This window comes from Strix aluco, chromosome 4, assembly GCF_031877795.1.
Source record: "Strix aluco isolate bStrAlu1 chromosome 4, bStrAlu1.hap1, whole genome shotgun sequence".
Classification (NCBI taxonomy): Eukaryota; Metazoa; Chordata; class Aves; order Strigiformes; family Strigidae; genus Strix; species Strix aluco.
The window spans coordinates 77,339,533-77,353,874 of record NC_133934.1 but is presented as its reverse complement, the minus strand read 5'-3'; positions in this window follow the sequence as shown (position 1 = coordinate 77,353,874).

Below are 14,342 nucleotides of genomic sequence, written 5' to 3'. Positions count from 1 at the left end.
ACATGCACATCAATAGCTTCTGCTAGACTTGTTAGTACCTCTCGCATAGTAATACTTAACAGTGCACTAAGTGCTTGCCTATTGCAAGGTCAAAACATTCATTCACATTTAATGATTTTTGGAAGCCCTTCTCTGTTTTTAAACCTCACAGACTTCAAACGTTAAGACTGTTATGAGCTGGTTCTCATTAATGACTAATCAAATGCATGCTCCTGAAAGTGTTATTTGCTGTTGTTATTAGGCACAGTGGTAATAGTTCTGTTGGTACTTTCAGCCAGTATCTGAGATGGAGAAATATACTAAAAAAGACACTAAAAAAGAAAGTTCATTATTAACTACTTATTTTTAATATTAGGCTGTGGGATAGACATTGATTTTTATAAAAATGTAACTGTTATTTAAATGTATGGTCTGTGTATGACTAGACCTTGACATACTAATAGGCTTTTAAAATGTATTATTCTACCATATGTTACAAATGGAGTGGCCAATTTTAAATAGTCCCTAAAGTGCCATTCATTTTAACATGTGGAAGAAAGTAATTAAAAATGCAAGGTAATAGATGGCTCAGATTTAGTGTATTTGCATCAGATTTAAATTATCTAGAATGCCAAGAACCACAGAACTGTATCCTAGAAGTGTCAATGCAACTTATTAATTTTTCTGAGCTACAGGTAGGTGGGGGAAAAGATCTCTTAAGAATACAGGCATTGCAGAAAGTTTTGTTTGGTTTTCTAAAAACTGGGAGTCTTATCACCCTGTGGGGAAATAAGAAGTTCCATAAAAATTATTTTCCTTAGGCACGCTAATAATAGACTAAGATCTCATTCTTTTTTACAGTGTGTCTAGTGTTATCCAGTTGTTGCTCCACAGCTTAGCAATAACTGCATTCAGGGGTGTCAAAACGTAAAACTCTATTGCTCTTCAGAATCAAAGTTGCTCTGTAAACATTGTCTTTATGATTTATTTGGATGATCCTCCTAATGAAATGAGGAAATAATGTTTTATTTCACTTTGTAGCCTTAAATTAGACTCGATACTAAATCAGGGAAAAAAGTTAGGAAGTAGTATGTGTTTGTGAGTAAAAGAAGTGTGTATGTGTAGTGTAACAGTATGGACTATAAAAGTACATTGGACATTTATTTTCAGGTGTAATTCCCAGTTTCTGTAATTGCAAGCTAATTTGTCCTAAGGCCTTTTTCATTCTTTCATCAAACTCCGTCTTCAAGCAGGAGGATTGTCTTCCACTGCTGATACAGGAACGTTGCTTCAGTGTCACACCATTCTGTTCTGAGAAAACTTTTCTTATTCCTAACCTTACTTGTATTAGTGGCCAGTAAATATCAGTTTTGGTATTGTGCTAACAACATGCCATACAGTATATATCTCTCTATGATATTTAACTGCACAGGGAATTTCCTGAAGACAAGTGGCTATTGCTGAGCCTAATATCTATGAATAAGCAAAATAAGATCTTTGATTTAGTATTCACAGGTAGATTCACCACCCAAACTGTCCTAGAACTCTTACCTTAGTCAGATGGTAAGACACCTCACTGAAAAAGGTCTCTGTTTCACTATGAGTTCATCATCTTCAACATTTGTTACAAGGAACATAGAGTATTGCAGGCAGGGATGCAGCAGTGTTTCCTACATGATATAAACACTTCCCTATTCTTGTGGAAATATCTTTCTTGAGGCAGCAGAACTACATTTAGCTTTTTTATAGCTTCCCTTTGTTGGTGGGTTTCTGATAGACAACTGTATCTTTCTGTTATTTCTAACTGAAAAATTCACAGTATAAAACAAGTCCCTAACTGCATGACCTCACACTTTTTACTATAGCATTTCATCCCTTTTCTATAACTTCACATCTCAAAATGCTCCTTTTGCCTTGTATAATACTTATTGATTTTACAGTGCATCTTGTGTTTGCATCATCAGGAAATTCATCAACAGACTTCTACATTTTTGTCAAGGTGATTAATGAAAATAATGCATGATGGTTCACAAGAGTGATCCTTGAAGAACCACATCAGAAACGTCCTTCTAGCCCCAGATTTTAATGCCACCTTTGTTATTTCCACTTCACCCAGTTCCTTACCTATCTTACAATTCTTCTAACCTGCATATTTCCTAAACTGATATTTTCTTAAGTGCCATAGGGTTTAATTCTGCACTGAGATCTAATACTATTTCATTTTACTAGAAAATAAGTTATATAAAAACTTAGTCTTGCCAGTCCGTCTGTAATTAAAAAAAAAATAATTATGCCACACCCACATTTATTCATTGTCAGAATATTAGCATATACACCTGCTTTTGTAGTTGCATAATAAAACCCTATTGGGATGAATCCCCCAAAATGAATAAATTGAAAGTCTTCTGGCTAGAGTGCTACTACAACTATTCCTGAAAGCTATGCAGAAGGATTAAAAATAACCAGAAACTCACATGGCATAGGATAGAATACCTACCTAGTGTTAAATCAGTGAATTACAGATATCTTGTGTCTCTGATGGCAGTTTCTTTTCAACCATGAAAAGTGATTTACACTGAAGTCCTCAAATTTACCAGCCAGTGGTCCAAAACATATATTTGTAAACAGTTTTGAGGCAGGAAAGTACATATTTGCAACATTTATCCTACTGAATGAACAGGAAAGAAGGACCTGTGTCACTCATTTGAAAATGACTTGGTCCTATTTCCAATGACAAAACTCCGACTGACTTCAACTGGGAGCAAGATTAGATTATATGGTATTTGTAGTAGTAAATTTCTTCATGGTTTATGTATACCTTCCTCTGTCATAAATACAACTGTTCCTTTTGCCAAGTCCAAACCAAAAAGAAAGTCTTTCATCTTTTGAACAAGTTCTTCCATTTTATGAGCTGCTTCTCCTGCCTCAAAATCTGAGTATCTTTTGTTAGTTTCAGTATTCTGTAGAGATGGGAAAGCAAGCTCCAAGGACAGTTAGTTACTACCCCCACAAAGACAGCAAAATCCAGAGTGTGCCCTTTCTTTCACCATTTCCCTTTCTTTCTGTGAAAAGTTGCTGGAATGCAAGGAATTTGGCATTGTAGGAGGTCATACTGGAAGTCATCATCATATCCTTCAGGGCAGCTCAAATCATTCCCTCTCTTTGTCATCACTTTCTGATCTACTAATGCTTCCTCAAAATCTACATGAAAAACTATGTCTGATCTGAATGTGTTCATCTGGGGACTGGGAAAAACACTGCAGGGACAGAGAAGGAAACGAAGGGTCAAAACGTTTTTTAAAGGTTCTTACATTTTATTCTCAGAGTTGCATCATAAACAATAGCTTAACATCAAATATGACGTAGACGTGAGATATTGTATGCATTTGAGCTTTGTTCTTCAAGAAAGGGTCTGAAATCAAGAATTAAATGTACAACAATCTTCAGGGATAATAAGATACACTAGTAATGAAAACTATTGAGATGCTATTGGGTTGCTACATGGTGCTCATTGTGCAACTTTCTAAAGTAATTTTGTGGAAAAAAGATGGAAGATGACAGCCAAAGAGGTTGTGGAGTCCCTGCCTGTAGAGATATTCAAAACCTGGACACAGTCCTGGTGACCTGCTCTAGTGGACCCTGCTTGAGCAGGGGCGTTGGACTAGAGGACCCCAGGAGGTCCCGTCCAACTTCAGTGATTCTATGGCACATTATTGGTAACCAATACACATGACCTTTTCTTGCAAGAAAATGAAGGCTGGATTTAAAAAGCTATAGAATGACTAACCTCTTAACCTTTTTATCTGGCCAATATCCAGGCTTTCATACCAGTGCATGTCAATTGCCAAAATCTAAATCTAAGCTCAGTATTTTTGCCAGTTGGTATTCTTAAAATACTGTCACTTCTGGTATTCCACGAGGTCAGATGATATGTACTATTTAATGAGCCACCAAGGTTGGTGTGGACTTGAAAAAGACCAGATTTGGATGTATGGCCTAGCAGATCCAAGTGCTGTTCTCTGCTCTTTGCTTATTTAAGGATATGCTGTCATTAAATTGAGAGCCTTGGAAGGTCATTTGTGTAAAGAATGAAAGGTAGAAGAGGAGTCATGGTGATTTGAGGCCTACCTGAAGTTGTGTCTAGTAAACAATATAGCTTTGGGTCTCTGGGAGCTGGAGCAGGGGAGGGGAAAGAATTTGGTTTGCAAGGTTAGTGAGTGATGGATGAGGAAAAAATGAGATGGCATCTAAAATTCATCAATCATTTCTGAAAAAAAAAACAAATGAAAACAAAACCTTCTTGGCTTGGTTTTGTTTGTTGGGGTTTGTTTGCTTTCATTGTTTTTATTTCAATACTCTGCAGAGCGTGCTTTACTCAGAATCACACCACTAGAACATACTTCAGTATTTCTTTTTCCACTTAGCCCACATCTCCTTTTGCTCCAGCTACTGATTTTCTCCATCGTATTAGCTATCTTTTGGCATAGTCAAGTGCTCTGTGTTGTGTATTATCTGTCTCAACCTTACTCAGAAAGAGTGGAATTTTGATCTGAAGGGAGAAGGGGGCTTTGAAGCCAAGTCCTATGGAATCAATCTCATAAGGAATTTTGTATCCCAGCAAGTCTTGCTGAAATAAAACTTCCACTGATTTTAATGGAAGTTTTCTTTTCATATGCACTGAGAAACGCCTTATACAATTCAAATCTGGAAAATTAACTGCAACCCATATACTATTATTTGACATTATAGGAAGCGCTCAAATATAGCATACTTTTACACAGGTTTATTGAATGTTTTATTTCATAAAAGAATCAGAGAGGATTACTGGACTTTTTGATATAAAATTTAAGTTTCTGAGTGACTCCTACTTCTCTGAATTAGCTTCCAAAGGTGACAGAAACATATTGAAGTGAGGAGGAGTGTAGCAGGTAAGGCTTAAATTGATATGCAGTGTCAGTTCCAGTTGCCCTAAGGACTCTAAGGGTTAAGATAACTTGGAGACATCATGTGAATGCATATGCTATATATCTGTTTTACATTTGTGACACAGAGATTACCCTGTGGTTCAAGGAAATCAATTCACAGCTTTTAGTAAAGTGCCAATGGGACTAACAGGACTATGTGCAAATTAGCGCATATAAGGTGTCTTCCTCTCCGTCCAGCAGTTAATCGTTTACCAGAGAGTCTGCCAGTGCTGACATGAAGCCTTGTTACTGAATATGGTTTAAGCACTGTACATTTCCAGCTGAGAAAAATAATGTTTTAGGGTGTTTTAACTTTCTGACAAGAATTTTTTTAATTAAGGGCATGAAATACATGAGAAAGTGTTGATCATATAGATTGCATGTTGAAAACTCAGCTATTTTTCCCTTAGCAGAGCTGTAGCACAACTCTGTAAACAACCTCAGTGGAAACAAAGGTGGAAACCAGGGCACTTTTCAAATAACATGCCTCAGTTCAGCTTTTTTCCCCCCTTCCCTTTGCCCAGTCAGTACACTGACAGATAACTAACTGACAAGCACACTCCTGTGGTGTGGAAGTACAGGTCTGAGATTTTGTGAAGAATTATACTTCACCATCTAGATGTTCTAGTCATTAAGGGAGAAAAGTGACTTCTGTTATCATTTCAGTTTTTCTTGCATTAATTCCTATGGGCTTGTAATAACATCGGCAATGCTTACATCATGCTGTGCTGAGAACAGGCAATCTCCATGAACTAATCTCTCACCACCCGCATTGCAGCTCAGGAACTGCTCAACACTTCACAGTTCAAAGCACCTTCAGACTTCATTTCCACACTTCTTGAGTTTGGCTTGCTCTATGAGTGCCTAACTGTGCTTTGACAGTAAGGCAGAATTTGCACAAATTGTCCTCTGGAGTGGTTTGGAGCTACAATGTGAGAGGGTGAAAGCTGTAAGACAGAGAGAAAACCTTGAAATAGCATTGACTCTTGAGAAACAAGCAAAGCCTGAAAGAGCAAAGCCACAAGTAGGGGCTCAATGTGCATAGCAAGACCCTACTTGTCTCTATCTCTAAGTGAAATGGTGCAGAGTTTTACCTCAACTTCCAGAAAAAATGTACATCTGACCATAAGCTGCAAAGGTTTACAGAGGGTTGCAAACTAATTGTGAGCAAGTGAGCTCCAGAATCAGGAAGGAGAGTGAAATTAGTTTCAAGAGTTAATTAGCAAGCTGAGAAAAGCAGGTATGTCAGCACGGTAAGATGTGTCTCTTGCTCATGGCATTCTGGCTCCTACTTTTCTATCTTTGATATACACCTTGCTCCTTAGGTTTCAGTTGAATCACCAGTTACTGATGTATAGGAAAGCTTGCCTGGCTCTCATACACTCCCAGGAAAAAGTAAGTTTTTCTTTGTTAGAGGGTCAATACATTTCCATAAGCAGGATTGGGCAGGTGTCTGGCATTCACAGATATACTCTTCTTTGAAAGTGGACCACTGTCATCTGAAAAAACTACATGTTAGGAGAGGTTGGTTTGATAGTAAATTATCTGTTTAATTAATAACAAGAACAAATAACAGGACCTTCTCAGTCACTTGATAGACTTTACAGACCAGGTCTGTCCTTATCCCTGGAGTAGAAATAATCTACTCCATTTGTAGTTCTTCTGAGACTTCTTCACAGGAAATTTTTACATCAGGTTCCTTTGTAGAAGCCTTGTTAATAGACCTAACCAAGAATGTATTTCCCTTTCCAATGTTTCAAGTCCGTGAAAAGGCCTTTCAGACTCTCAAGAACTGTTTCCATTGTAAGCCTGTATATACTTTTCTTCAATGAGAAATTCACATTTCAAACATATTTCTGAGAGGAACTAGGGGCTGTCTTATCCCAAGAGGTCAATGGACAGAAGTATCTATCTAGACCAAATTGCTTCCAAAGCTTACTTGATGACAGAAACGGAATGCTTTACTATTGAAAGGCTTTGAATGTCTTCACAACTGCTCTTCAGTAACCATTCAGAATTGATGACTCTTTCAGACATCTGACTTTCTGGGAAAATGTCAGTATCTGAAATAAAATTATGGTACTTAGCCCTCAGCCCTATTCTTTCAGAAGTAGAATACTATATTTCCATTTCTTTAGCATGGAGAATTTGACATTTGCTATATGGGTCTGATAACCCTTGCTTACTTGTATTTGAATGTCTAAGGAGTCCATAAACTCAAGAACAGCCCAGCATAGAAAGGAATTAGGGACTGAAATTGTCAAGATAGATTTAGGTCTTCCTCACCGCAATACTTCCCAGATATACGTATCTTATTTGCTGCTGATAATCAAGAAAAGCAAGAAACAAGAAAAAGGAAGAAGATTGAGAAAGGAACTGCTCTTACAAAGATAGGACTAATTTGTTTCATGGATTAGGTCTGCAAGCAAAAATACTTCTCCATGGTTGGACGTCTGATGTAATGAACTTTCCCTGCTTACCTCTTTCTCATTCCAAGCGTTTTTTCTTATTTATGTTTGAGGTGGAGGGATTGGGTTTTGTAATTTTCTTGTTAGAGATTTTTACAAATTTCTTTTGTGTTCTCAGAAGCTTTGGCTTTCTTAAAATTGAAAGACTTTCCATTTAATTTTACACTTTTCTTTCTCTTTTTCTTATGTCTTATGCCTCTCTCCATTTTTTCCCTTTTCATTTTCTTCTTGCCTTCAGCTGCTCTTGTGATTTCATTCTTTCTTTTGGCTTTCTACTTTTAATTGCTGCTTTTCGAAAGCTGAAGTGAAAAATGGGCTTAAATATTCTCTCCACAGCAATAACAGACATTAACTGCAATATCTCTAAATACCTACCAAGAACTTATGGAAAGAAGGCTTTCTTTTTTCTTTTCATTACTTTAAACTGTGCTTTAAATAGTCTGAGAGTGTATCATTGTGTTCTTAGGCAAAATGTCTTGAGGTGAAGTCAGTAAGTGCTGTTACAAGGCATTACTAGGGCTCTGTAATGCAATAATACAATACCAATTAGCGAATCTCAATGGTACAATTGGAAAAAATGCCAGTTATATGATCATTATAGCTTAATTTGTGAAGCTTCCATAATTCTAAAGTGTTTTAACTATATATCATATATTTTTAGGCACTTAAAGTAACGTGGCAATACTGGGAGGGAGCTAAGAGGGACCATTATTAATATTTGTAAGGTTGTCTTCGTTTGATTTTTTTTTCTTTTTAGGAGTAGAAAAAAGGTGAACTTACATTGGATTGGAGAGATTGCATTTACACTGATCCTGTAAGATGATTAGTCCCTTCTGCCACCAAGTACTCAGATTCCCGAGGCAATCATTCATGGTCTTGCAGAAGTGACTGCTAAATGAACATTTCCTTAAGCTAGTTCAGTTTATGCTGGACTCTCACGATAAATAACATGCTTAGTGTGAAGGGAAAGTAAGAGGAATGAGCTTGTTTGGATAAATTTTTCTATTTCACACCAACTTTATCCCTTTCATGCTCTCTCTCCCACTACTCCTTTGCATGCTGTCTGCACATATATTGACACATTCAGGCTGGGAAGAAATGTTCATGCATGTTGGGAAGACATGCATATTTTCTGCCTTTTCCAGTGCACATTTTCTCTAGTTGATAATCAGGTTTCATTTGAAGCAGTGATGCAAAACTCTCAATATTCCCAACGTGGGATGGAGCAGTTTCATGAGAAACCTAGGGGAAAGGTAAAATTCTCTGGCAGAATAATGAAAACTTTATAGAATGATAAAAGCCCCAGTCATCTGTACCTTGACTACATAGCATTGTTATGCTGTCTATCCAGAAGGGATAAAAAAACCTATTCGGAGAGAAGGAAAAAAATGGAACCACACATTTTTACCCCAAATCTTCATGTCATGATCTTGATTCAGCAGTGCAATAATTTAGCAATAAATTGGGAATTCTAACAGGTTTTCAACTGGGATACATTAAAAACTGAAAATACTAACAGATAATTCAATGTTAAAATTTCGCCACTCTATTTTATTGAATGTGTGCATTTCAAACTACGAGAGAAGTACAAGACATGGACATCATAGCTTTGAATGCGCTGGGTATGGCATTCGTTGTAAAGACACAAAGCATAACGGGAATAGTGGAAAGAAAATATCATCTATACCTGCTGGTGAAATTTTAACCTCCAAATTAAGCACAAAGTAGAATGACTAAATCAGTATCTTTACTATGGAGTGTAGGACAATAGAATCAGGAAGCCTGTTAAAATTTTTTTAAATGGAAATTTGGTCAGTGGTGGATTATCTGAGTCTCTAAAAATGGATGGATAAATTTAAATATGAATAGCTTGGCATAGAGGAAGGCAGAAGGACATCAGGAAGTTCAGACAAACTTGGATAATCTTTAAAAAGCATCAGAATTTTGGAGCCCTATCCGAATCAAACTGTTAGCTTGTCTACCTTTACCCTTATTACTTTACCCCTTGACATGGTAGTTATCCCTGTGTATAGCTTCTCTGCTGGCACACATCAGTATTTAATCTTTTACTTCAAACAATGCAGGAATTATTTTACATCCTTTCCATGTGTTCCTTATTAGTATCTTGAAAGCAGAGGGACCAACCTCCCAGCATTTCCTGCTCAGAAAGCCTTCAGTTCTAAATGTCTAGAGAATATCTGAAAATATTTGTTTATAAACACATTTTAGAACTTAGCTGCATATTCAGCTGCATGTGAAGGACGTTTACAGTTGTCCACATAGCCAGATCTGGAATGCGAGTTGTTTATTACAGGAAGAAAAGTCTTGAAGAGCCAAATAAAGAGAACTGTAAGTTTGATAAAGTTTTGTTTAGTTAAAGATCTAAATAAATTCCTGAAGGTTTTCTCTTGCTCTCAGCTACTTGACGCCTTTTGATCAGTTACAGATGGCTCATGTGGGACTGTTATGAGATCCAAGAGCAAACCTTCTGCAGACTTCCAAGCCACTTCACACTAACTAACGCTTACTACAGTCCAATTAATGCAAACAATAAATAATGAAACAGATGCTTCAAGCCATACTACTGCCATTTTGCAGAATGTAATTCCACCCTTCAGGACCAATGGCTGAGGCTCAGCTGGGAAGACAGAAATAGGTGTTATATGTGTGATGTCATTGTTCTAAAGATTAATAACTTAAGAGTTAAGTTTGCTTGATACTTTGGCCTTATTTTGAACCATGTAGCTACTGTGCTTTAAAATCAACTGTCTAACCTGAACTGCAAATCTCCATGTAATTTTCAATACAGTCAAGAAGTAAAGGAAATATAATGCCTTTTTATTTAAAGATATTTTAATTGAGACAGAAAGAAAAGATAGCTATAAAAGAAAATAGTTGAAATTTTAATCCTGGTGCATGTACGTTACATACAATTTGTCTGAATGTCAGTTGTGGGATCCTGTATTTGGGATCTTCTAGCCATACACAAGTGGACTATAAAGATTTTTTTAGATAACAGTCTTGGAAGCTTATATCATTTCTTTGTTATTATAAATGCAAAGTCGCTTGTAGATGGGCTTGCTGGGAACCAGACTCGCTTTTTCAGAGAAATAAAAGGCTTTTTTTCCCTTCACGTAAAATACATCGGTAGGGCTACATTGTCAGAGTTTTTCTCTCCATTAAGAGATATTTGAATCTGGTTAGAACAGAAAAAAAAATTACAGACTTTCAATTATTCTAATCTGCATGTTTTTTAATGCTACATCAACACCATCATAACAACTACAAGAAAAACCCACCTACATTATGAGGAAAGATGTCAGTATACTTTGCTTTTGTATTCAAATATTAAAAGGATTATTTTGTGTCTTTTCCCAGGGAATGGCTCTTTCTCATGCAGGAAAACTCAATCTGGCCAATAAGCTTGTCCATATTTTTGTGAGGAGGTGCCTAGACTTACCATTCCCCCTCTACTTTTTGATTGTAAAATGAATTGTCACTTTTCAGCTCAGTTTTCTGCTGTATTTCAGTGATTGCATCCTAGGACTTTTTTCATCCCATCTGTTTAAAGAACTGCTATGCTTTTTTGTCAGATAAATTACAAAGCTGCACAATATTTAATTTTCTATTTTTTCCATTTAGAAATTATGATGATCTGAAATGTCTTCCACTGTAGCTTTTTTCCTGTCTGATGTGGACATCCCAATAGTCCACAGACAGTTGTTATCAGGGCTTCCAGCATAAGTTATTTCATCCAGCCTGGCAAAAACACAGCTGAATATCAAAGGGATATTAACATTTCAGTTTGCCAAGAGTGGCAGATCTGATTCAAAGCTGGCCCAGAAGACTGCAAATAATGGCCTGTTAAAGAAAGGTGACAGATTATTTCATGCTGTGTTTCATGTGCAGTCTAAAAGCATGCTGTGAAACCTGGCTGAAACTCTAAAAAGGAAAATACAACTTATGGCAATATTCAGCGAACAAAAAGAGAGAGACAGATATGCATACAAATCTCAGTGCATTCCTTTAGTCCAAATTCACAGACTGGGATAATAATTAGTGAGGATTTTCACCTCTCTTTTGGCTTACAATCACATCGTAGGGCTGGGCAATGTCTTCATTCACAGTTGCTTGCTGAATCACTTCTTTGAATAATTTGCAGCTTCTTGCTTGTTCACAAGCATTTCACCAGTCACAAGTATTTGATATGCAAGCTGTTTCCTTTGGAACAGCAGGTCACAGAATGAAGGTTTGGATGCAAATTTTTCTGATGATGAATTTAATACTTTTTTCCATTTGAAGACACTTGCATTTCCCAACAGAACATGATTCCGTTAATGTTTTTCTGATCAGTTCTAATGCTGAATCTCTGAAAAAATAATTAGCTAAAGGAAAATGCAAACCATATGTCTGTACCTGTCTCTATAAAATGACATGCATATACAAATATCCAGGAAGTACTGTAGATCATAGGGGCCCTATTTAGACTAAGTGAAACATGTTTTGGATCTCTCCATCCTTGGAAGGCAGTGCACTGGTCTAATACACTGGTCCAGACTATTAATGGAAAATATTTTTTTCCAGTGTGCATGCCAAAAACCACACTTAGTGGAGCTGTAGAGAGGAAACTCGAGAGTGGGTGATGCGTGCTATTTCCTATCTTGAGTCTGCCTGTCTGCTCTTGCATCGCCAGTAAATCTGAGTAACAAAACTCTTTGTGCTGTAATAAACTCCTTACATCAGTCTTACAGGGGGATGGGGTAACTTGAGCAGGATCTTTGCAGTTCAAAAAGAAGTAAATGCATCATCTTGGTAATGGGAATCAGATCCCTCTCTCTGAGTGGGAGGCAGTCTTTCCTTTAGTGCTTCCTGTGACTGATGCAATTTGTAACCTCCCCTTTAAGCCCAGTGCCAACTTCTTGTTCCATTTTAGCTTTTCAAACTCAAAATGGGTGCATTCACTTGAGAAACTTGAACAGGGTTGTGCATCATTAGCCAGGGTTCAAGGTGTCTTGGCTGCCACAGTTGGTGTAATTTTCAGTGTCATTCAAGGCACATTCACTGATGAGTGAATTTGCATAATAATTTCTAACGATTTGCTTTGATCAAACTCCATCAGCCTGTGGGCAAGACACTGGAAGATGTGACTAGAGCAGATGAGATGCAGGTGAGAATGTGGCGGGTGGGTGTTTTGAGCCATATGTTGAAAAGGTGTTAACTACGTGATCAGTGTAAGGGTCTCTGGAAAGGCAGATTGGCACTGAGCAAGGGTGGTGCTAAACCTTCCTCATGCTTCCTCCTTACTGTTGTTTCTGTTGCTGTTGATTGGCATTTCCTAGTGTGGTTCTTGCAGGCAGCAAGTCGGTCCCTTGCAGGCTGCTCACCGCAGTGGCCTCGGGCTACCAAGACGAGAAGTTACAAACCCTGTTCCCATCAGCTGCGCTGTGGTTACCAGTGAGAGGCTTGCCCAAGGCATAGGTATCAGCCGAAATAACAGGGACTCTGTGTATCTCAACCCAGGAGACAGAAGATGAAGGCAGCATGCATGGTTCAGGGAACAGAGCTGGCAGTGATCTCCTGGGTGCTGAACTGCAGCCGCTGAAATTTTAAAGCGTTAAGGAAGAACAAGTTAGATTTTCAAATATGCTTGTATTTAGTAAGGTGTGAAGGGATGCATTTGTCATTTATTGAAATAGTAGTCCAGAGGCGCCTTTTTTTTTTAAGCAATTTTTTATTGAAGTGGTTATTGCAATAGCTAATCCTTTCAAAAGCATGTTTGTGAGCATTTTTTTAGGTCACAGAATAGCCAATAATGAAAACATTTGAGAGAGAAAACACATTTTTCTTGCAATGTTTTCCCATTGTTGAAGCTAGATCATTTTCAAATGACTATGAACAAAACAACAAACAGAAAAATGAAATAAACCAGCTTTGCCTGGGAAGAGGATCAGCTATTCACAGGGCAAATGAGACCCCTGGATGCAACAGTTTTTCATGTGCATGAAAATATGGTCTGGGGAAAACTATTTAACTTTATTTATCTCTGAGAACTATTTTCATTATGTCTTTTTAAGCAGCTTGTTCCATATAAATGGAGGGATTTTTTACTAACTCAGCAATATCTGGGAATGAACTGGTAATACATTCTCACATCTGCCTACACTCATTGATGACAGTTTCCCAATGTCATAGAAAACACCACCTTTTTGCAGTGCTTTTTAGCTTCTGCTTTCTTGTTCTGAGCTTAAACGGAGTTCAAACAGCTACCGACATGTTTCCAGCTGGGAGAGAGGAAGCTGTAATAGCTAACCCTATGATGGGCTGAATACGCCATTCCCCTTTAAGTCACAGGAGGAAGAACCTACAATAATACCTGATTTGGGTTATGGTTATTAAAAGACAAGTTCTCAGGAAACTCTTCAGTGTGGGGAAGAGAATTCAGACAGGGCATGGAGAATGCCAGCTTTGTAATTCATTGTATATGTGAGGTCCTAAGAAAAAGGTTGCAGTCAGTGGATAGAGGGATATTCTTTTCCTCCACAGAGTAGTAACAATTCTCGTGTCTTCACTTCAGAGAGATGATTATAGTTATGGTAGGGGAAGAGTTTCATCCTTCCATGACTGGCAAATAACATTTCTTGTTTCTCCTTTGCAAGAGAGATGGGATTCTTTCTTTTGTCAAGTTTGTTTCTCATTAATATAGGAATTGCTTAGGAGAACAGTCTTCACAAGCTCTTTTCCATGTATCTGAAATGATGAAGAATAATGCTCTTTAGGAAAATAAATCCCTGAGATGTAGACAGGAGTTTTATCTTTCTTTACTTATTACATAGCACTTGATGCAATGGCACAGGTTTAACTGAGAAATAACTTCTGTTTGCAGAAACATTTGGGTTTATGCTTTACCATCAGCCATCAAGAATTCAGCTTG